This window comes from Apodemus sylvaticus, chromosome 17 (assembly GCF_947179515.1).
Source record: "Apodemus sylvaticus chromosome 17, mApoSyl1.1, whole genome shotgun sequence".
NCBI lineage: Eukaryota > Metazoa > Chordata > Mammalia > Rodentia > Muridae > Apodemus > Apodemus sylvaticus.
Genome location: NC_067488.1, coordinates 66,266,713 through 66,291,687, shown reverse-complemented (window position 1 = coordinate 66,291,687; position 24,975 = coordinate 66,266,713). Strand labels below are relative to the sequence as shown.

At 42.0% G+C, this 24,975-nt stretch overlaps 2 long non-coding RNA genes across 5 annotated transcripts; one reads left to right on the top strand and one right to left on the bottom strand.

Moving 5' to 3' along the window:
* Window positions 1-5,105: 5,105 nt before the first annotated feature.
* Window positions 5,106-7,090, bottom strand: LOC127668026 (uncharacterized). Its single transcript, XR_007973987.1, has 2 exons — window positions 6,999-7,090; window positions 5,106-5,378 (listed from the first exon to the last, which is right to left on the bottom strand). It is a non-coding gene; the product is annotated as an uncharacterized LOC127668026 (long non-coding RNA).
* Window positions 7,044-24,727, top strand: LOC127668025 (uncharacterized). Of its 4 annotated transcripts, XR_007973985.1 has the most exons (6): window positions 7,219-7,307; window positions 14,114-14,253; window positions 14,610-14,849; window positions 19,717-19,788; window positions 22,932-23,200; window positions 24,255-24,727. It is a non-coding gene; the product is annotated as an uncharacterized LOC127668025 (long non-coding RNA). The 4 variants fall into 4 exon arrangements; XR_007973986.1 differs by lacking the exon at window positions 14,610-14,849 and having other exon boundaries at window positions 7,044-7,307; window positions 24,255-24,724; XR_007973984.1 differs by lacking the exons at window positions 14,114-14,253; window positions 14,610-14,849 and having other exon boundaries at window positions 7,044-7,307; window positions 23,881-24,726.
* The last annotated feature ends 248 nt before the right edge of the window (window positions 24,728-24,975 follow it).

Genomic DNA, 24,975 nt, shown 5'->3' with positions numbered 1-24,975 from the left:
GAAGATCTCACCTGCAGTCCCTTACTAGCTACTTAACCTCTATGGTTTATTTGGATGAAACACAGATATGTAAAGCTTAAAGAGCAACATCTGTATATTATAATAGGAAACATACAAAGTTTGTCTTTTGGGGTCTGGTTACCTCACTCAGAATGATTGTTACTAGCTCCATCCATTTACCTATACATTTCATTTTCTTAACAGCTACATAGTATCCTATTGTGTAAGTGTATCACACTGTGATTGCCTGTTCATCAGTTGATAGACATCTAGGTTGTTTCCATTTTCTGGCTCTTAGGAATAGAGCATCAATGACAGTGGCTGAACAAGTGTCTCTACAGCAGGATGAAGCATCCTTTGGGTAGATGGCCAGGAGCAGACTAGCTGGATCTGGATCTTGAGGTAGGTCTATTCTCATCTTTCTGAGGAATAGCCACACTGATTTCCACAGTGGGTTTGTGTAAACTACCCCCTTTTTTATGTTAAGGTATACGTCTTATACCTCTAATCTCTCTGGGACTTTTATCATGAAGGGTGTTGGATTTTTGTCAAAGACCTTTTCTACAACTAATGAGATGATCAAGTGGTTTTGATCTTTCAGTCTGTTATGTAGTAAATTAAATTTATTAATTTGTATACGTTGAACTATCCCTGAATCTCTGCTATGAAATCAACTTAACCATGTTGGATGATCTTTTTAACGCGTTCTTGGATTCAGTTTGCAAGTATGTTCTTGGGAACTTTTGTATCTATGTTCATAAGGAAATTGGTGCAATTTTTCTTTTTTTGTCAGGTCTCTGTGTAGTTTTAATTTCAGGGAAGTAGTGGCTTTGTAAAAAGAATTAGGAAATGTTCCTTCAGTTTTTATTTTGTGGAATTATTTGAAAAGTGTTGATGTTAGTTCTTCCTTGAAAGCCTGGTAGAATCCTGCACTGAATCCATCTGGCTGGCCCTGAGATTTTAGGTTTTTTTTTTTTTTTTTTTTTTTTTTTTTTTTGGTAGAGTTTTAGTTCCTGCTTCTATTCACAAGAAGATACGAGTCTGTTTAAGTTATTTATTTCATCTTGATTTAACTTTGGTAGGTGTGTGTATCAAGAAATTTAACCATTTCTTTTAGGTTTTCCAGTTTGGTGGAGTACGGATTTTTAAAGTATGTCCTATGACTCTCTGAACTTCCTCAGTGTCTGTCTGTTTTGATGTCTCCCTTTTCGTATCTCATTTTATTAACTTGGATCACCTTTCTCTGTCCTTAGGTTAATTTGCCTAAAGGTTTGTCAATCTTGTTGATCTTTTCAAAGAACCAAGTCTTTGTTTAATTGATACATTGCATTGTTTCTATGTTTCTATTTCAATGATTTTAGTGCTGAGTTTGATTGTTTCTTCCCCCCTCCCCCATTCTTTTTGGGTTTTAATCCCTTTTGTTTTTCTAGAGTATACTATTAATATGAAATTATCCAGGTTTTAACATTTAATTGTGTGGCTTTATTGTTTGTTTTGTTTTGTTAGGCCCTCAGGACTTTGAACTGCCTTCACATGTCCCATAGGCTTGGCACGCTCCGAGTCCCCACTTGCATTCAATTCCAAAAAGTTTTACAATTCCTTCTTGGTTTTTGTCTTGATACAATTTTTATTCAGTAGTGAGTTGTTCGTTTTCCATGTTTGTATAGTTTCTGCCATTTCTATTGCTGATATTCAACATTTTTGGTGGATGGTGGTCCACGTTAGTGGGTGGTGGTCCACGTTAGTGGGTGGGCTGCCACAGGTTATTTCTCTTTCTTTCTTTCTTTCTTTCTTTCTTTCTTTCTTTCTTTCTTTCTTTCTTTCTTTCTTTCTTTCTTTCTCTCGACTTTTGAGACTTTCGTGTTTTAATATGTGATCAGTGTTGGACACAGTTCCATGGGCTGCTAAGAAAAAGTGTGTGGGTGAAATGCTCTGTATATGTCTACTAGGTCCATTTGATTTGTAATATTATTTAATATCAGCATTTCTCTTTAGCTTTTTGAGACAGGGTTTCTCTGTGTAGCCCTGGCTATCCCAGAACTCACTCCATAGACCAGGCTGGCCTCAAATTCAGAAATCTGCCTGCCTTTGCCTCCCAAGTGCTGGGATTGAAGGCGTGCGCCACCCCTGCTCAGCTTCTCTTCAGTTTTTATCTGGATGATCTGTCTATTGAGAGAGCTAGGTATTAAAGTCTCCACTATCACTGTGTGGCTCAATATGTGATTTTAGTTGTAGTAATGTTTCTTTTATGAATCTGGTACACTTTCAGTTGGTGCATAAAATTTAGAATTATGATATCATCTTGGTGGATTTTTTCCTTTGATGAGTATGTAGTATCTTCCCTTATCTCTTCTGACTGGTGTTGGTTTGAATCTGTTGTTTCAGATATTTAAAAAGTTATACTTGCCAACTTCTTGGGTCCATTTTCTGGGAGTACATTTTTCCATTCTTTTACTTGACGATGAAGCTTATCCTTGATGGTCAGCTGGCTGTGGTGGCTATTCTTGGTTTGTTGATATGACTAATTTAGAATGAACTAAACCAGATGGCTGGGCACACCAGCGAGGGATATTTTTCCTTAATTAAAATTTTTAAAGTGGGAAGACTTGCTTCTAATTCATATCTTTTGAGGTAGGAAGACCTGGCTTTAATCTGGGCCATGCCTTCTGCTGGCAGCCTGTGTGAACTACACGGAAGAAGGAAGCTTGCTCTCTTTGCCTGCTCGCACTCTCCTTGGCCAGTCTGGCCTTCGCTGGCATTAGAGCCTAGTGCTTTGAGAGTCCGTCATACTGAAGGCCCGCTCATATATTCAGCCTGTGGACACACACACACACACACACACACACACACAGACGCACACACTCTATAAGTTCTGTTTCTCTAGAGAATCCTGATTGATAAAGTATGCTTCCTGGAGGCAGAAGAAAGCCAATCCAGTTTTCTAAACTAGTCTCTTAGTCTGAGTCTTTTTACAGGGGAATTAAGAACATTAATATTGAGAGTAGTTAATGAGCAGTGTTTATTAATTCCCGTTATCTTGTCGTTGTGGTACAGGTTTCCCTTCCTTCCTCTTTTTGTTTACTGTTCTGCGGCCGTCTATTCTCTTGGATGTGGTTAACCTCCTCAGACTGGAGTTTTCCCTTTAGCTCCTTCTTTAGACCTGGATTGGTAGACAGAAGTTGCTTACGTTTCTTTTTGCTGAACTGGTTCAGCAGCCGTAGGAATTTACTGGTGGGGTTTTTAGGGACTCTACGTCTAGAATCACAGGATCTCCAAATAGAGATATCTTAGGTTCTGCTTTTCCTACGTGCATGCTTTTAGTTTCTTCTCTTGTCTTATTGCTCTGGCCAAGACTCCAAGCGCTACATTTAGTGAAGAAATGAACACTCCTGCATTGTTCCTGTCTGCAATGGAGATGCTTCAAGTTTTTTCCCATTTAGTATAATCTTTGCTATAGGTTTATTATCATAGCCTTAATTTTGTTGAAATGTGCTCCTTTCAAGGTTTTTATTATGATGTTGAATTTTTGTCAAAGTCATTTTTTTTGTTTTGTTTTTTGGATTTGGTTTTTTCCAGACAGGGTTTCTCTATATAGCCCTGGCTGTCCTGGAACTCACTCTGTAGGCTGGCCTCGAACTCAGAAATCTACCTGCCTCTGCCTCTCAGAGGGATCACAGGCGTGCACCACCACCGCCTGGCCTTTTCTTTTTTCTTTCTTTCTTTCTTTCTTTCTTTCTTTCTTTCTTTCTTTCTTTCTTTTTTAAAGAATTTATTTATTATGTATAAGTATGCTGTAGCTGTCATCAGACACACCAGAAGAGGGCATCAGATCTCATTACAGATGGTTATGAGCAACCATGTGGTTGCTGGGATTTGAACTCAGGACCTCTAGAAGAGCAGTCAGTGCTCTTAATCGCTGAGCCATCTCTCTAGTTCCCATATTTATCTTTTCAAAGAACCAGTGCTTTGTTCCATTGCTTCTGTAAATACCTTTCCATCTCCCCTTCCCTGCCCCCTCCACACACACACAAAGAAGAAGGAACGACAGAATGTGTCCAGGTTGAGGAGAGGGTGACAGGTGACAGGAGCCCAGCTGACCTGTCCCTCTATTCTCTGGCACAGTCACCCAGAGGCTCTGCCAGAGACCCAGTCAGCCCTTCTGGAAGTGTGCTCTGCAGGACTCAAAGGGCCTGAGGCAGCCATTTAGCTGACAACAGACTGACCCAAAAGCATTCTTCTCTTAAGGTGCTTGGCACCAGGTAAGGGCCAGAGTTGAAGCTCAGCCTAGGACCAGGTCTCCCGACCTTCCCACACCTGAGCATCTCTCCTTCCCTTCCCAGGAGTAATAAGCAGACAGGAGCAGCTAACTGAATGAAGGAGAGACAAAAGGGAATTTGAAGAGAAACAAAATCCACCAGTGTGTTAAATTAGCCTTCTGCCACATTGTGACATGAATCCCCACTTTGGAGAACCAGATGTTCATTTGCTACAGTTTCTCCATTTAACTTCCTGCAGGCTGCAGTCCCGCAATTATAATGCATGGGACCACTCTACACACTGCCGGTACTTTCCCAAGGCTAAGTTCATCAGATTTCCCCTCACTCACAGCAGACCTTCCATCAGCTCAGTAGGAGGAGGCCTAAAAACAGAATCCTGTTGAGCTGGAGAAAATACATTTACAAGTTTGACACCAGCATGAACGGACAAAATTGATCTAAGGTCAATTTACCTGTAGTAAAATATATTAATTTACATGACTGTTTGAATAATGGGTATGAGACTGTTTTCTTGAGGGTGAAAACTCCTTAATGGGATGGAGACCCGGACCTGAGGAGAAAACCTGCCTTACAGTTGTAACATTGCCTCCCACTAGTTAGGTCACTTCAGGATACGGTTGATATGTGAACACACAGTACCTGATAGATTTAGATTTTTAGAAGAATTAGGATGTATTTATTAAGATGTATTTATGCTAATGGATTATTTGCTGCTTACCATTAGTTCCATACGACATTCAACTTCAGACAAATAATTCTTGTTTTTAGAATAAGTGTTGTGTTAGAGGGCGGCTCGTATCTGGACAGACCACACCTGGTCAGCACAACTCCACGAGAAGAGGTTTATTGGGGGAAGAGAAGGAGGAAAGAAGAGGGCAGACAAAGAAGGAGGAGAGGGGGGCTGGGGTCTCTGCCTTTTATTCGGGCTGTGACATAATCATGCACACCGCACCAGCGCTCGCTGGTGAGACGCAAAGTTTACGTGCAGGCGAGATGCAAGCTGAGCATGTGTGGTGGTTGCTGTGGCAACAGATGCAGGCGGGTCCTTCTGCCTAGGGTGACGTCATCGCTGGATTCGGAGGCCACCGGCAAAGCTGGTCTCTGATGCCAACAATAAATATAATTCAAATATTACTCGTTATTTGAAATTCTAATTCAGCCAGATGTTCTATGTCCCTCTCCCCACATTAGAGTGTAACAGGCCCCCAGAGATGGACCTTAGCACAAACAGACTCCATGATGGAAGTACTATTCAGGCTGTAAAACTCAGCATGTAGACAGCACCACCTGACAAAACTAAGCCAAAGGCCTAATCCATAGTTCTGGGAAAGTCTCAAACTGGACTAACCTTACCTTTCTACTTTTGTCATTCTGCTTTGGCTAACTGTTCTTGATAACTGAAGTACGTTGCCCCAGAACATGGTTTGTGGTTAAAAGCTCACCTTGAGAAAGGTTTGGCACTACACTGGAATCCTGAACACCCAATGTAGTTTCTAGCAAATACTTTCTATTGGCTTAAACCCACGTCCTGGCTCTCTTCTCTGGAGAATACCCCACAAGAGGACAGTTCTATTTTGGGTTAGTCATGCAAACTTTCAAAGTTTTGATGTCTTCATTTGAAGCATTGGGCATAATCACATTTGCCTTACAGAGCTGAGCAATAGATCATGTGAGAATGAGAGCCAAGAAACAGGTCAGGGAAGAGGGCCTGGAAGCGGATGAGGCAAGGTTAAAGTAGTTACAATGATTCAGGTCTCCCGGCCCTGTGCATTCCAGGTGGTGACTATAACCAAGTCTACACCGGATGAGACAAACCCCCTTTTTGATGGTTTTACTGCGATATGTGCTCTTGAACACCCATTGAGAGGGATGGTGGTATCTACCACACACTGTTCTGTGGCTGAAACTAGGTCGCAAGTGCAAAGAGCTTAACCCGAACCTGGTACACTAAAAAAATACCCAGTGCTAGTAAGTTGAATACCCATCCAGTGCTAGTTAGTTGAATACCCAGCCAGTGCTAGTTAGTACTACTGCAGTTGTCCATTTATGGTGTAATAGTATCAGAATAAATCCAGGAGACTTGGAAATGGATCTGAACCAAGGATGATTTCTTGAGGGCTAGGTGCTGTGGGCAATGTGTTTTGCCTCTAGTCAGTTATGAGAAGGGGACAAGAACTGTCAAAGTGTATCTGGGGAAGACATGTACAGGGCTGTTCCTCCGTGAGATTGTCCAGAGACAAAAATAATAACACCTTCAAGAGCCTAGAATTTTCTTTCAGAGTTCAGTCTATTTCTATAAACTCAGAAGAAACCAGCAGCTGATGCCTGATTTACTGCGGGCGAAAACATTCTTTATAAACAAACCACAGGCCCGAAGCAGCCTCAGATGAATTGACAGCCTGAGGCTACAACTCTCCCTGTTTATTAAATGAAATAAGCCCAATCTAGGTCATAGCATTAGCGAACGGGGAGCAGGCCTCGCCAGATTTCTCTAGATCTCTGAGCTCAGAGGCAGATAAAAGAATTAATCAAGCAAAGCCTGGCAGAAGGCTTCCTGTGAGCGGGTGTGGAGTGTGGGGGGTGAGGAGTGGGGGCTGTTCTGATACTCTTAAAATAGAAAAATATGAAAAAGTAGCCACAGAGACCTGCAGGAGGAGGAGCCAAGTATTAGGCACATAAGCAGTCATTTTAAATGGGTTTTTAGTTTGAAAATGCAAATACCTGTTTAACGGCTTCTCAAGGGCCATCATAAATAGCACACCAGCTGACAGATAGGAAGCCCAGCCCTGCTCTGTCCCTGAGGCTCAAACCCACCCTCCACTCCTGTTGCTGGGTCTTTCTTTCTGTTGCATTTCTGATTTCTTGTCTCTCAATCTTTGTCTCAGTTGTTTTCCCTCATCAAGTATTTATCTTCTAAATCCTTCAGAATCCACGTGGCTGTTTTCTAAGTCACTCTCAGTACTCGCTAGGTTTAATTGCTGAAATAATTATGAACTTCCCAAACTGTTCTCACAGAGCGCGGAGGCTGAGGTAAGTATCTGCACACAGCGCTCGACGAGCCACAAACAGCTTCACATCAATCAAGCTGCACAGTTTGAACTGACGTGAAGATGCCCCTTGGGAACGGTTGAGTTTTATTTTAAGTTCTGTTTTTTTCCTAGTCGAGCCTGTCAGTTCTTCCTCTTTCCTATTTCTTCAGATGCAATCAAGACACATCAGTGGCTTTAAAGTGTGCAAATCAAACATTTCTTTAAAAAGCAGTTGCTTTGAAGTGTTGTGGCCAGCAGGAAAGAGATATGTTTTCTTAAATAATGATAGATATTTTCAAGTGCAGAAAGTTTTGCATCTAAAACCTTTTGGAAATACTCAATGGTGTTACGGGCTGAAATGTTCCCACTGACGTTCATATCTGGAAACCCTGTTTCCAGTGTGTGGGGTTAGGATATGGGTCTGAGGGAGGTAAATAGGTCATGAAGGTGTCTCTTAACAGCAGTAAACAGTTACCCAGTGTGGTGGGTTGAATTATTATTGTTCAGGTAAGTAGTTGCAGACTGCCACACAGATAAGGCCAAATCAGAGTCCTTTATTAGCTATCAACTGAGAGCAGGCCCCTGCCCTCAACAAACTCTCAGCACCAAAGCTCAGAAGTACAGTAGTTATAAAGGTGAGACCCACAATGACATCACTGACAGATGTAGGTTAGGAGAACCTGGTAACATTTGTTTTGACTGTGTATTTGGCAGAAATGCTGGTTATGCCATGATCAGAGTCATGGAAAGTCCTGAATGTGTTACCAAGACAGACATGACTGTTTGAGGTGTTAGGGGCTGAAAAGCCTCACAAGACACAAAATGAAGTCAGAGTAAGATCTGGGCAGGATGGTGTTTACCTCAGTCACTTCAGAATGAGAATGTCTCCCTTAGCTCATATGTAATCTTGGTCTCCAGTTGCTGGAACTGTTTGGGAAGGATTAAGAAGTGTGGCTAACTTGGAGGAAGTGTTTCACTGGGGATGGGCTTTGAATTTCAAAAACTCTTGCCATTCTCAACGTATCCTTCCTTGCCTCCTACTTGTAGAAGATGTGAGCTTTCTGCTGTTCCTGCCACCATGCCTTTGCTCCACCATCATAGACTCTAACCCTCTGAAACTCTAAGCCCAACTAAACGTTCTTTTATAAATCGACTTGGTCATGGTGTCATATCACAGCAATAGGAAAAAAAATAACTACGACATCTAATCTCTAATAATTTTTTTAATAGCACCTTAAATGAGCTGAGACAGAATATTGGAACCAGAAGAAGAAAGTCACTCAGACAAATACTTAAAATTATTAAATGGCCTCAAAATTGGAGAAAGACTAGAGACATTTTAATTGTTGTGTAGCAGTTTCTTCTGGGATTGAGCCATTCCTTCTCCCAGGGAAGTTCCTTAAGACAGAAGGTAAACAACTCAAAATATCTTTAGAAAGTCCCTGAAACTGACCAGATTCATTAAGTCTCACCATCCCAGAGGGTGGGCAATAGAGACTTCTCAGAGTTATTCTCAGACCAAGCAGAGTTGCAAAGAAGACTGAACCCAGTGGAGCTGCCTGGAAGAAGTTTAGACAACCTGAATTACTTGGAAAGGACACTCTAAACCATTGAGTGTGTTCCAAGTTCCTGGCTTTTGTGAGCTATCACCTGTGTTGGGGTGGGCTTTAGTGATGCAGCCATTTTTGAATAATTTTTCATCCTGTCTATAGCCCCTTGTGCATATTCCTGTGACTAAAACACTTTGGTTCACCAAGTTGGACTTTGGTGGTATCCGTACTTTGGTCTGTCATGGGTTCCCTGTCTGCAGTGAGTAGGCAGACACGCATGTATTGTCCCCAAGAATTCTTTTTGAAGGTGATTTTGGTGAGGGTTAGAGAGAAAAAGGAAAGCTTTCATCTTCCAAAGAATAAATGAATATATATATATATATATATATATATATATATATATATATATATATATAAATGTGTGTCCACATGGGAATGGTAGTGGCATCTCTCATGACATCTCAGAAGGAAATTAAGGATATGCTACCATCTGAATATATCCCCCCAAATTCATGTGCTGGAAACTTTACCTCCATGCAACAGTGCCGGGAGATGTGACTTGTGGGAATGAGTGTATTAATATTCTTGTAAGAAGGGCTGATGGGCTAGGGATGCCTGTCCAGCTTGTTGGCCAGGTGAGGACATGGTGGTCTTCCCTTCCAAAGGACACAGCTGGGTTCACAAAGTACATAAGCAATGAAAAGGGCATGAGAAGAGGCAGCAGGGAAAGGAATTGTTGCTATGCCTAATGGCCTGAGTTTGGTCCCTGGGGCCTCAGATGATGGAAGCAGAAACTGACTCCCACGGGTATTTCCAAACATGTGCCATTGTGTGTGAACACACACACACACACACACACACATACACACACATACATATACACACATATACATATATACACACATATACTCATATACACACATACATACACAATACACACATACACATGTACACACACATACATACATAAATATACATATACATACACACACATACACACACATACAGAGAGAGAAAGAGAGAGAGAGAGAATCAAAGTAGGGATGACAGAAGAGTAGAACAGATACAGAAGTCTGCCCTGGCCTCTTGAGGCAAATGTACCAAGATTTGTGTCAAATTCCCAGGGAGAAATCAACAGACAGCCAAGTGCTGTGCTCATGAGCTAGAGCAGCAGTTCACAGAAGACATGCATGGTATAGCACACAGTTAAAAACAGATTAACCTTGACCGACATGACCTCACAGTATACGATGTAAAGTGTATGGGGCCCTTTCAGGGGCTCCATATGATTGATGAGAGGACTGGGCCACAGAGCAGGGCAAGAATCCCTCAGAACTGGGAAGCCAGTTCTAGCACCGTACACAGTAGGCTGCGGTGCAATCTTTGTGCATGAGCTGGGTCCAGTTGTGCAAGCTAGCCTTTCTGAGACCATCAAGGATTAAGAGATACTCAGAGGTCTGTGGTGACAGCATCCAGCATGAGGAGGCTGGATGGCTCATGGAGACTGTCTCTAGGTTATGGAAAGCTAAATAATGTAGTGTCCCCATCCAGGCTGCTGTATACAATATTGCTCCTTTGATGGACAATAAACGGAAGGGGTGATCTCTGAATTACACTGGATGGTGGTGATGCCTCTTTTTTGGTATATGTGTAGCTATCAGAGAACAGATGATATTTACTTGAAGGAAAGATCCTGTCCACCTTCTGTAAAAATGTCCCCTCGAATACTGCTAATGCTACGTGATTGGCCTTACAATTCCTGAGGCTTTAGGACGATGAGAAATCAGTTTCTGCCTTACGTAGACTACCTGGGTGACTTGGCCTGACACCACAGATGGACGAGACATTGCTTCTCAGTCTGGACATGAGCTTCAGGTGGAAATGTCCACTTCTATTTGGCATCCCAGAATCACTTAGGTTTTATTGTTTGTTTCAGAAATGTGATTAACTTCCACCTACGCTTTTCAGACTCTCACTGAAATGCAGCTCTCACTGGGATAAATTCACCTAATTCAGAATCAGTAATGATTCGTTTAGGCTGGACGGGAGGAAGGAAATTAGGCAGCATTTATTTCATTAACAGGAAGAGGCGCCATTTAAAACCAAAGGAAACAAATCAAACCTACTGGGGGAAGGCAGGACGGGTCTGAGGCGGAGACCGCTCTTTCAAAAGCCATTGTCATCAATGAGGTCTTAGGATGGAGGCTGAAAGCTGAGCTGCCTAGTAAGGAAGTCCACAAGGCAGAGATTCTGGGGAGGATGCTAAGGCCTCTCACTGGGGAGCAGTGAGTTCAAGTGATCTTCCAGGGTAAAACACTGAATTCCACCAGAAATTCAAGGTAGGAAATAGGATAGGCATTTAAATGAGAAAGTATGTTACAGAGAAAATCAGGAGTTGGCGTGGCGTCTGTTTCCTGGAGCCATGCTCCAGTTTCCAGGCACAGTAGCTGTTGACATCTGCCAACTATGCAGATCTGTCTGAGAGACCCGGGATCTGAGGACCTGAAAGTGGGGCGGACTATGGTCTGATGCTATTGATAACTTCCCTTGAGTTTTGGTGTACTTTTATATGGACCACGACAAAGCAACGATTTAAGGAAGGTTGTCTGAGTTCTGAAAAGCATGATCAGAAAAACATGTAAGTAAATTCCAGTAAGCACGTGTGAAATATGGACAAGAGCAGCCCTTTCTGAAACTTCTCTCACAACAGCTCAGTCTAAATGCAATTGCTAGGCTCATATTATAGATTATATCTGAGAAAGCACAAAAGCAAGGCCTATGGCCCTTTCTGAATTCAGGAGGATACACTGACCAGATTGGGTTAGTCTTAGTCAGGGTTTCTATTCCTGCACAAAAATCATGACCAAAAAACAAGTTGGGGAGGACAGGGTTTATTCCACTTACACTTCCGCACTACTGTTCATCACCAAAGGAGGTCAGGACTGGAACTCAAGCAGGTCAGGAAGCAGGAACTGATGCAGAGGCCATGGAGGAATGTTTCTTACTGGCTTGCTTCCCCTGGCTTGCTCAGCTTGCTTTCTTATAGACCCAAGAGCACCAGACCACGGATTGTTTGCACCATTGTTTGGGTCATGCTCCAACAGTGGCCTTATAGAGATCTTCTCCAAGCCTTGGAAATGTAGGGCAGTGACCTCCAGTACCTGCTCAAGAAACATGGACCACTTGGAGACAGATGTAGGGATAAGGATGCCCTCTGCCCTGTGGTCAGCGTGTGTAACGGTGAGATAAATTCTGTGATGGCGGCCCCCAAAGCCTGTGGTTCACCATCCTGCCCTTTCTTTCTTCCTTGAGGCTCAGAGCACTGTGGGGGTGTTTGGCAGGCAGTCTGCAAACATTCTACCAGTTCCCACAGCCTCAGGGCTCCTTCCTGGCTCAGAGGAAGTCAGTGAGCAGGTGTAAGTGAGAGGAAGCCAGACTGTGACCCAGGACAAGTTTTTGGGACAGGTTAGGAAGTGATGTCTACAAGTGATTTGTTGGGATTTGGTCATCCTGGTCCCAGGAAGATCATGGCCTGACAGCTACTTTCTGGCACCAGCTCTGAACCATGAAAGGTAAATGTGTTGTGGATGGCCACTTGTCTCTGTCACACATGCCCAAGGGAGGATTGCAAGGAGAGTTCAGAAAACAAAGAAACCCAGCTGCATGGCATGCACATGCCTGTGCATTCATGTGCATGCCATGCATGTGTGTGTGTGTGTGTGCGTATGTACACATGTGGGTAAGTAGTGGGTGGTATGAGAGGAAAAGAAAATTACAGTAAGATTTTTCAGAAGAATTTATATTAAACTGAGCATTAGAAGGGAAATGTGATTTAAGCAGTGGGAGCCAATGGAAAAGGATATCTTATATACAGCTTGGTTAAAGGCATTGGGCCATTCATTAATTTATCTAGTCAACAAATCACTACAGGAATGCTGATAATGATCCTCCAACCTGACAGGACAACTATCTGTAATGTAGATACATTCTTGCTCTTGCTACCTCACTGACTAATAAGGGGAGACAGACGAAAAATAAAGACACAACACAAAACATCAAAAAAATACACTAAGTGGGTTGCTGAGGAACTGCATGTTTTTAAATATGCTTGGGGTGAGAATGCATGTTGGAGGTGAGAATGGAAAAGGTAAGAAATAATGAGGCTCCAAAGAGAGGAAAGACCAGCCAGGAAATGATCCTTCATGTAGAAAGAGAGGTTGAGGGAGGAGATGTGAGAGACACAAAGTCTGAGGAGAAGACTAGTCCTTCTAAAGTGACCTTAGAGCCTGCTCACATAAACCTGTAATCTTCATACTTGAAAAAGTTGGAAGAAGATCTTGAATTTTAACTTTTAATTAATTAATTAATTAACATCCTGAACTGCAGTTCCCTCCCTCCTCACAGTCTGCCCCCTCAACCACTTGCCCTTTGTTTCTCTTCAGAAAAGGGCAGTCCTCCCATGCATATCAACCATGCATGGCATAACAAGCTTCAGTAAGACTAGGTACCTCCTCCTCTCCTTTTAAGGGTAAATGAGGCAACCCAGTAGGAGAAAGGGTCCCATAGACTGACTACAGAGTCAGAGACAGCCCCTGCTCCCATTGCTAGGATGCCCACAGGGTGACAAAGCTACACAACTGTAACATGTATTCACAGGACCTAGGTCAATTGACTTTGTGAATTCAAAGTCAACCTGAAATGTATATGTAGATCATATCTCAACAACATGAAGATACTCAATCAAGCAAACAAAACAAACTTTCCAAGACAAGAAAATAGAAACTAATAGCTCTACTTCATGATTCCCTGGCCCTGAACTGATGGCCCTTTGATAAACTTACCAGTCCATCTCAGACAGTCTGGGGGCAAGAAGAAGTCAGTCATCTTGTATACGAGGAAAAGAGCAACCTTCCTTTTTCCCACCAGTTCTTCAAGGAGTTAAAAGCCTGTAAACCACACTGCTTAAACAGTTTTTCCTCCCTTGGGGCCTCTCCCACAAGCAGGACTTTCTGTTACTCTAGAGCTGTGGTCTCAAGCTGTGGGGCACTACCCCTTTGCTGGTTGTATTAGTTAGGGTTTCTATTGCTGTGAAGAGACACCATGACCATGGCAACTCTTATAAAGGAAAACATTTAACTGGAGTTGGCTCACAGTTTCAGAGGTTTAGTCCATTATTGTGGTGGGAAGCATGGTAGGACAGCATGCAGGAGACATAGTACTTGAGAAGGAGCTGAGAGTTTTACATTTGGATCCACAGGCAGCAGAAGGAGACTGTGCCACACTGGATGTAGCTTGAAGATATGAAACCTCAAGGCCCATGCCAACAGTGACACACTTCCTCCAACAAGGCCACACCTACTAATAGTTCCACTCCCCATGGGCTAAGCTTTCAAACACGTGAGTCTATGGGGGACTGAACGACCCTTTCACGGGGGTTGCATAACAGATATTTATAATTCATAACAGTAGCAAAATTACAATTATGTAGTAGCAATGAAATAATATCATGGTTGCGTGTGTCAGCACAACGTGTGGATCTGTTTCTTGGGGGCTTGTCTGGGATTTCACAGACCATGCCCCAGAATATGAGCTCTAGTGAGTTTCTTTCTCATCGAGCTGTTAGGTTACCATAGCACTTCTTTCATGCTTTGTGGGAGTCTTCCAATATTTAAAAGCATGTAGTGTGTTAGCCAATCTGAAGCTCAGGTGTAAGATTCTCTATGGATGGTCCTGACCAATCTCCGTACCTTCAGGAGGAGCCTGGGACATTGACCAGCCGTCAACATGTGTCTATTTCCGACCAGTCTCTGGATGTAAAAGCTTGAGAGAAGCCTCAAAAGAAGCAGAGTCTGACTGAGGCTACTCAAAGTTGGAAATCTAAAAGTCTCTTGGAGGAACTCAGACCCCAAGCATCTGAACAGGTGTCAGGAAGAAAGGTCTATCTACTCTGGAGGACTCTTTGGGTAGAGAAGGTGACAGTGAGACTCTTTCAGGTCAGTGTGTGGCTCCACTTTGAAGTGTTTTTTCTAGCTCCATGCATTGCCCTCAGCTGTAATCCTGATCATGGGGCCCAAAGCAAGGAGAGCAGGGAAATGTCTTTCATCTCGACTGAGTTCAGCCTAGGAGCTCCTGGTCAGACTGTGCGATGTTACTTACTTGTATGTTTTCAGGGCTGATCATTTGGTATTGGATAACCAGTTGCTGTGCTTTTCTTTGGGAAAAACTATTTCGCTCGCTCTCATCATTCCTCAATCGCCTGCACATCTTCATGTCGGGTTGCGCTCTGGCGGTCTTTCTCCACTTTGGCAAATCTATTGTTGTTGTCTTTGTTCAACTTCTGCTTATGTAATCACATTGGTGAGCCTTGATTGATGTGGACACTTCTAGGAGACACAGTCTCACAGCAAACTGGCATTGAAGCTTGAAAGGCCCTGGTCACCAGGTTCAATCCAAGGGAGAGAAAGTTGAGACTTCATTTATCCAGAGCTCCTTGGAAGACGGGGCCTCCTGTGCCCACCTGCACCACCCCAACTGGCCCAACAATGTTTCCTGTGTGTACCACAAGGCTCTGCTACCAGTCACAAAGCTGGTGGTCCAGGCTCCTTTTTTTTTTTTTTTTTTTTTTTGGATTTGTTTTTTTTTCCGAGACAGGGTTTCTCTGTGTAGCCCTGGCTGTCCTGAAACTCACTCTGTAGACCAGGCTGGCCTCGAACTCAGAAATCCACCTGCCTCTGCCTCCCAGAGTGCTGGGATTACAGGTGTGCACCATCACCTCCCGGCTGTCTAGGCTCATTCTTATTGATCCCAGAGCCCTTGATGAATTGTGAGCACAGCTGCCGATTCTGACACCCAGAGGTTGGTGCCCCATAGGGCTAATCAAACCTGTGGTCTGATCCCCTTGCCCTCCCTCGGCTGCACAGAACTCATGAAAGTTCTGGAGACCTTCTGGCAACTTCTGGGTCTCTGTTTCAATACCTTGATTCCAAGACAGATGTCACTGGATGGAAATGGCATGATAGACAACAAATCGGTTGCCTAGGGTTTCTCAATCTATAACTAGGGCCTTTTGTAGATCTGGCAGGGCCATAGCCCATAGGGACCAGGCTCAGTGATTTCTGCCTGGCCTGGTTGCCAGGTGGTGGTTCTAATTATTTTAATTTATTGACCCCTGAGAGGTCATCTGTATCCCAGCCAGCCATCAACTCAATATGTAGGAGAGGATGACTCTGATCTGCCTGCCTCCACTTCTCCAGGGCTCTGTTCTTTCCTGTACCCACTACACTGAAACCATCAACAGTGGAGAAGGACAAGGACAGTTTCCAGACAATACACAAGCAATGAGCATTGCAAATTGTGTGTGTATAAGGAAACACTGATGGGTAACTTAGAAGTGATTCACAGATATATTTAGAAGATGCGGTTTGAATGAAAATAGGCTCACAGGAGGTGGCACTATTAGGAGGTGTGGCTTTATTGGAGTAGGTGTGGCCTTGTTGGAGGAAGTGTGTCACAGGGGGCGGGCTTTGAGGACTCAGGGGCTTAAGCCACGCCCAGTGTTCACTCTCTTCCTGCTGCCTGCCTACTCAGATGTAGAACTCTCAGCTACCTCTCCAGCACTTATGTCTGCCTGTGTGCCACCATGCTTCCCCATGATGACAGGGGGCTAAACCTCTGAACTGTATAAGCCAACCAATTAAATGTTTTCCTTTATATGAGTTGCTGTGGTCATGGTGTCTTCACAGCAATGGAAACACCAACTGAGACAGAATGGTACAGAATGATAATGGAGCAGACGCAGCTGTTGTTGCATGGAACAGCTTTCCACAAGAGCAGAGTTACAGCCTCCTGCATTTATAATGAGCCCCAACATGATGTGAGCAAGCTTACCCAACTGTGATCATAGCTTCATCCACAACTGTCCTTCCTGGCATTTTAAACCAACCGTTCTATGGTTAAGAACCACTACCAGCTTCCTAGAGTGATTCAAACTATTTTTAAGAATACATAGGACCTTGATTAAGGGGACTGTTACAGAGTTTGGATTCCTAAGGTTTATTGTAGATAGATAGATGCTTTGTGTTTAAGATCTTCCCTCTCTGGGACTGGAGAGATGGATCAACAGTTAAGAGCACCAATTGCAATTCTGAAGGTCTTGAGTTCAAATCCCAGCAACCACGTGGTGGCTCACAACCATCTGTAACGAAATCTGATGCCCTCTTCTGGAGTGTCTGAAGACAGCTACAGTGTACTTACATATAATAAATAAATAAATCTTAAACAACAACAACAACAACAATGATCTTCCCTCTCTAGGAGAGAAAAGGTAATCACAGTAGTCTAGACAGATGTTATGCTGATAGCCTTCTAGATCCAAGTATTTGTGCTCTAACATGACATAAAAAAATTTCAAAAATGAAATAAGTTATCAGAAGTACATATCCTTAGAGCAGGAAAGAAGAAGAAAAAGTTTAGAGAGATCGCCTGCCTCTGATGTTAGTTCTGGGAGAGTGGTTCAGATTGTAGGACCATCTTTAAGCAGAGCACTGGAGAATGTCTGTGAAGGGATGCAGGCTTCACGTATTGCTGACTTAGGAAGGTATCAGGAACTCACCCTGAGACCAGGGTCCTTACAGAGTTCTAGACAGCCAGGAAAGAAAAGGTGTGTCCTTTTTGTTGTGTGTATTTTTAAGAGCAAGGACATGTTTGCTTTGCCTATGGGTTTAACACTGACTTTAGCTGTTAATTACTTCTTCACTGATTTGAACACAGTTAAGGAATACCTATTATGTACTAGTAATGAGTCTTAAATTGAAGAATCAGAGACTGAATGAGGTATAGTGCTTTATTTCCCAAGGGTCAAAAACTAAGTGGGAAAGGTCATTCAAACAGCAAAGTCTGATATCTTACGACCAATTTTATACATATTGTTATTAGGTAATTGCCCAAGGCCGTCTTGAAGATGCGGGAGAGTGTTTCATTGGAAAAGGATACTTTAATTGGTTAGAGTCTTGTACTAAATGTCAATAAAAAGCAATAAATGCTAACAATACTTATGATTTTTTTCCTTCATTGCTGTGATTTAATACCTTGACAAAATCAATTCAAGATAGAAAGGGTACAATGTATCATGGAGCAGAAGTCAGGCAGCAGGAGCTTCAAGCATCTGGTTAGCTGATTCTCCTTTTTATTCTGTCTGAGCCCAGAGAATGGTGCCACCCAAAGTGGATCTCCAAACTTCAATTAATCTAATAGAGCTAATCCTCCAAAAGTATGCCCAGATATCACCCGCCAGCTGTTTCTATATCATGCTAACAATTGAGATTAACCATCACAACAAGCAAGCAGTTCCTAAATTTTGCACCAGTCAGATTCACATGCTGCTGGAAGACATAATATTTTGGGAGCTTAGTATTTTTCACCTACATAGTAAGATATGTAAATTTCTTGGCAGGTTGGCAAAAAAGAAAAGAAAGAAAGAAAGAAAGAAAGAAAGAAAGAAAGAAAGAAAGAAAGAAAGAAAGAAAGAAAGAAAGAAAGAAAGAAAAGAAAGAAAGAAAAGAAAGAAAAAGAAAGAAAGAACAAATAAAAAATAAAAAAATAAAACCTGTTCTACTTGTGAAGCTGTGGGGGGAAAAAACGAGATTGGTGGCAGAAACGCAGAGCCGTATGGCAATGCTATAAATGAAAGAAACATTTGTCTCTGGTTGAAGGATCCCACTTGTAGAAATGTATTCTGATCATACCATGTGTGAGCGTGAAATGGAAGCTACCTGAATGTTATTCATTGTAGCTTGGTGGTCAGGAGGTCACTGACACTTGAATGAGTGGAGGGAGCACTCTGCAGACACAAGAAGCAGATCAAAAAGTGCTCCTGTGTGACCATGTGGAGTGTTCTCTAGAACATACTATTTAGAAAGAGGAAGAGAGAGCACTGTGTACCACACTACTTCTACACTTGAGAAGACATAAATAAGATTTGTTTGTTTATTTGTTTATTTATTAAGATGGCTCCCTTCAAACCACTAGAACATTAAATCAGAGATGGATAAAATGGTAGCCTAGGGGGCTGGGGAGATGGCTTAGTGGTTAAGAACAGACTGCTCTCCGGAAAGTCCTGAGTTCAAATCCCAGCACCCACATGGTGGCTCACAACCATCCATAATGAGATATGATGTCCTCTTCTGGTGTGTCTAAAGACAGCTACATACTTGCATATAATAAGTACATACATGTGTGTGTGTGTGTGTGTGTGTGTGTGTGTTAGCCTATCTAAAATTCCAAGAACTATATCATTATTTTGAAATTATCTCCAAGTGAAAGAAAACTTGCAAATTTGGTACAAATAGTACCCATCATCCCTGGTGGTCTCTCCAGAAAATCAGTAGACACATGACTACGATCAATCCCTTGATACCATCCAAGTGTCACTGTCCCTTACGAATTGACCCACGGTACAAAATGACTGAGTTGAGATGTGTGTGTTGAGTGCATCCTCTACAACCTGCATCAGTTCCTCTGTCCTTCCTTTATTTTCTCGAACTTTTAAGATTTTGAAGATTTCACATTAACTCTATGGAGGATATCCCTCATTTTGTCAGCTATTCCATTACAACTAAATCCAAGTTGTGCATTTTTATGGGAGTATCACAGGACTTGTGTTCCTGATGATCTTAGCAGACTTTAAACTATCCCATTGCTGACCATGTTGATTCTGGTCCTCTGATTAAGGTGGTTCCTGCAGGTGTCTTTGCTGTAATCAGTCCTTCTGTTTACACTTACTATGTATGTGTGGGAAGGCTCTCTGGGGTAATGTAATACCCTGCTGTTGAACATACTTTTGATTGATATTTGTTTTTCTAGTTTTCTCCAGCCTGACTTACCACCTCCTCCTCCAGGTGCAGCCTGACATCCTGTCCATGCTTTCTCCAACTGGTAAGATCGAGTCTGGGTTCTATATACAGGGCTTTGACCTCATCTGGTCTCTACTGCTTGCACTGAAGACAATCTGTAGGTCTTGGCCAGGACCTTCCCTACCTCTCCCTCAACCCATAGGCTCCTGCTACACCATATTTAGCCTTTCCACCCAGCCATATCTACCAACTCTCCAGGCCTGGCCCAGGAAGCACATCTTATCTCCCTCCCCAGTCCCTTCTTCACACATGACTTCATTCCACTCACGCCATTTTCAACCTCTAGATCCAATCCCTTCACACACCCTCTCTTCTGCTCTGACATTCTCTGTCCATATCAGACTTAGGACTAACAAAAAATTCTACATATCCAGATCTCTCCTCAAAAAAAAGTAATGTAAAAGATCAAGTCAGTATCTTCTCTCTAAAACCTATCAGTCCTGTAGAAATATTTTCTAATGAGAATCACCTAGATGAACCCCACAATACAGAATTTAAAAGAGCCATCATAAATTTCACCAAATAACGCAAAGACTTTGGAGAGGACATAAAGAAACAACTCAGTGACATTAACGACAAGGAATAAATGCCCGAGTGACATCCTCGGAAGCACAGACATAAGGTGAAGGAAGGGATGAAGGCAGTCCAGGACCTGAAAATGGAATTCAGTCAGGAGACAGAAACGCTGAAGAGGATGACTCAAGCTGAAGTGAAGATGTGATTATAAAACCTAATAACACAACTAGAAAATGGGAAGGCAAGCCTTATACATAGAAGGAATCTAGTACAAGATAGAATGTCAGGACTTGATAAATAGAGGATCAAACATAGAGGACATGTGGGACACCAATGAAAGCACTCAAACCTTCCATAGATAGATGGATAGATGGATAGATAGATAGATAGATAGATAGATAGATAGATAGATAGATGATAGATAGATAGATAGAAGATAGATAGATGATAGATAGATGATAGATAGGTGATAGATAGATGATAGATAGATAGATGATAGATAGATAGATGATAGATAGATGATAGATAATAGATAGATAGATGATAGATAGATAGATGATAGATGATAGATAGATGATAGATAATAGATGATAGATAGATAGATAGATAGATAGATGATAGATGATAGATGATAGATAGATAATAGATAGATGATAGATAGATGATAGATAGATGATAGATAGATAGATGATAGATGATAGATAGATAATAGATAGGTGATAGATAGATAGATGATAGATAGATGATAGATGATAGATAGATGATAGATGATAGATAGATAATAGATAGATGATAGATAGATAGATGATAGATGATAGATAATAGATAGATAGATAGATAGATAGATGATAGATGATAGATAATAGATAGATGATAGATAGATGATAGATAGATGATAGATAGATGATAGATAGATAGATGATAGATGATAGATAGATAATAGATAGATGATAGATAGATAGATGATAGATAGATGATAGATGATAGATGATAGATAGATGATAGATGATAGATAGATAATAGATAGATGATAGATAGATAGATGATAGATGATAGATGATAGATAATAGATGATAGATGATAGATAGATGATAGATGATAGATGATAGATGATAGATGATAGATAGATAGATAGATAGATGATAGATAGATAGATAGATAGATAGATGATAGATAGATGATAGATGATAGATAGATGATAGATGATAGATGATAGATAGATGATAGATAGATGATAGATAGATAGATGATAGATAGATAGATGATAGATGATAGATAGATGATAGATAATAGATAATAGATAGATAGATGATAGATAGATAGATGATAGATGATAGATGATAGATAAATGATAGATAGAGAGGCATAGATGAGGGAGAAGAACAGCAAGTCAATGTCATAAACCAGATCTTTAACAAAATCATAGGAAAAAAACCTAAGAAAATGCATATCTATATAGATATAAGAGCCACACAGAACATTAGTTGATAGGACCAGAGAAGAAAATCCCCATGGTATATCAGAGTAAAAACAAAACAAAATGAAACAAAAACTAGGTATAAATAATAAAGTGCATTAAACACAGAAATAAAAAAATACAAGTAGCATAAAAAGAAAAAAACATCAAATAATAGCTAACTTCTCAGTGGAGACTTTCAAAGCTAGAATTGCCTGGAGCTAGAATAGTCCTAAAAGACTGGGAGAGCCACCTTGACTAATATTTTCAACAAAACTACCTGCTATAATTAGAGAGAAAGAGAGACTTTAGGGTTATAGTGCCAAGCTGACCCGTGATGTGGTTTGTAGGTACCTGGCTGGCTAGGACTGCTGGTTGCTTCTCGCTTTGGAAGTTTGTATGGTGCTGTACTGGATGGTTTTGTGTGTCAACTTGACACAGGCTGGAGTTATCACAGAGAAAGGAGCTTCAGTTGGGGAAGTGCCCCCAAGAGATCAGCTGTGGGGCATTTTCTCAATTAGTGATCAAGGGTGGGAGGGCCCATTGTAGGTGGTGCCATCCCTGGGCTGGTAGTCTTGGGTTCTATAAGAAAGCAAGCTGAACAAGCCAGGAGAAGCAAGCCAGTAAGAAACATCCCTCCATGGCCTCTGTATCAGCTCCTGCTTCCTGACCTGCTTGAGTTCCAGTCCTGACTTTGGTGATGAACAGCAATTTGGAACTCTTTCTTCCCTAACTTGCTTCTTGGTCATGATGTTTGTGCAGGAATAGAAACCCGGACTAAGACCATGAGATAGTCTTCATGGAGGAAACTTTTAAATAAGTTGTAACTCAGAGATCCCTTGTGTGAAGTACATGGTGTCTTCAGCAATAGGGACTTACCCCATCTCTTGGGTAGGGTGAGGGGCCACCCACAGCAATAGCAGAAGATAGAATTTTCAGGGAGTCTCTTGGACAACCCTGACCAAGAACTCAAAAGAGGGCTTCTCAAGCCTGGTGTTGGGGCTTTCGTTAGATGGACTTTGTTGGATGGAACCTTGTTATTTCAGATGAAAAAATTTCATTTAAACTATATATGCATATTTGTACACAGAGTTATTCAAATTATAGGATTTTTAAAGATAGTACTATGGTTCCTTATAACTTTTCAAACACTTTAGTGATATTTTACCCTCCTCTCCTTCTTCTTTATTTAGTTCATCACCAAAGAGCCCTCTTCTTTCCCTCAAACAGATCATTTGTACCCCGCTCAGTGGCCTGCCTTTCCCTTAAGGTGTTCTGAAAAACTGATGACACCTTCAAATATTTGTCAAAAGCATAAACACAGGAGTGGCCCAAACTATCGGAAAGTATTCTGCTCCTGAAGAAGCCCGGGAACGTGAGAGCCAGCCAGGATCTTCCACTCAGCACCCCCTCCCACCTCCCCTTGAAGTGCTTGCCGTGGAGCGCCATTTTACCATCAAATGTAAGTTCAAGACCTTCCCTCAGATTCTTCCGTCTACTCTACTCCCCAAGAGTGAGACTTTATATCTGTTCCTTGATTCAGAAGGGTTTTAGCCTCAAACTTTAACTAGGTTGAACATAATGGAGACACCCTTAATAGACAAGTGGCTATCACTTTATAATGTGGGGCAAACAGATCAGCGGAGGGCATTGTCATCTGGCTCCTGGCTTGTCCTGAGATCACAATGTCACAGCAAATGCTCAGACACCTAACTCTGTCATGGTGGATAAAGGACCTAAGATATTCCAGAAGACAATTTCAGTGCTCATGTTCCGTGGTGAAAGCCCTGTCCCCAGGGGCAGAGCACAGGACGTGACACCACGGTGCGGAAAGCTGGGCAAGCCACAGGAGTTTCTTGTGCTGTGTGAGTCAGAGGAGAAATGTGATGCCTCTGTTTTAAAATAGACGACTCCAATTTTCTCCTCATTTTGTATGATTTTCTGCCTCTCATTCTAACTGAAGTCTTATCAAAACCAGAACTAAAATACTAAAAACGGACATAATGTTCTCTTCTGTCCAACTGTTCTCTGAGTGCCTGCATCCTGCTAGCCACACAGAAGTACAATGGATGTGTGCTTCATTTGCAAGCTCTAATACCAGGAAACCTTTACTGCACACTAATATACCATTGTCTTCAGCAGGCTGTGTGTGTATACAGGGACAAGCTCATGGTATCTTATGGGACATGTGGCAGTGCAGGAAGAATCTAGGAGGTGACTAGAGTGGATCAGATAGGTCTAGGCTGAGCAGGAAATGGCTGGTTTGCAGCAGTTCACTTCCTGGCCTCATGGCCTCCATCTATTAAGCTTGGTGACTTGTCAAACTCTGCTTTGGTGTATGAGACAATGGAAGTTTCTAGAGCAGAGGCCCTCAACCTTCCTGACACTGCAGCCATTTAATACAATTCCTCATGGTGTGCTGGCCCCCAACCATAAAATTATTTTCATTGCTACTTCATAATTGTAATTTTGCTACTGTTATGAATCATCATGTAAATGTCTGTGTTTTCTGACAGTCTTGGGTGACCCTGTGTAAGGGTCATTCCACCCCAAAGGAGTCATGACCCCACGGGTTGAGAACCACTGCTCTAAAGAAATGCTGTGTGACTTCAGGGCAACGCCCACTGTTCACTACTGTTTAAGTCTTAATGGGCCTCCTTCCAATGTCTCGAGTACTCAAGAGAAAGTAGAAATTACAGCAAATACAAACTTGTTTTGAAAAAGAAGACCTTGGTCTGGAGAGATGGCTCAGTGGGTAAGAGCACCGACTGCTCTTCCTAAAGGTCCTGAGTTCAATTCCCAGCAACCTCATGGTGGCTCACAACCATCTCGTAACGAGATCTGATGCCCTCTTCTGGAGTGTCTGAAGACAGCTACAGTGTATTTATATATAATAATAAATAAATTTTTTTAAAGAAAGAAAAAGAAGACCTTCTGTTTGAAAGCTAGCAATTTTGCCATTTCTGTTGTTTCTATCAAGACAGGAGGCCCCTCAGCCCCTGTATATGCCCATGTATAAATGCACCTCAGCTGTACCCTGTATATGCCCATGTATAAATAATTATGATTGCATGTGTGTGTGATATGTGTGGGAGCACATTTGCCACAGCACACGTGTGTCCAGAGAACATTGTAGAGCTGATCAACTCCTTCCACCTTGACATGGGGCTGAGGCATCCAACTCAGATCACCAGGCTTGGGCAGCAAGCACTTGCTATCCCATTATTTAATACTTTT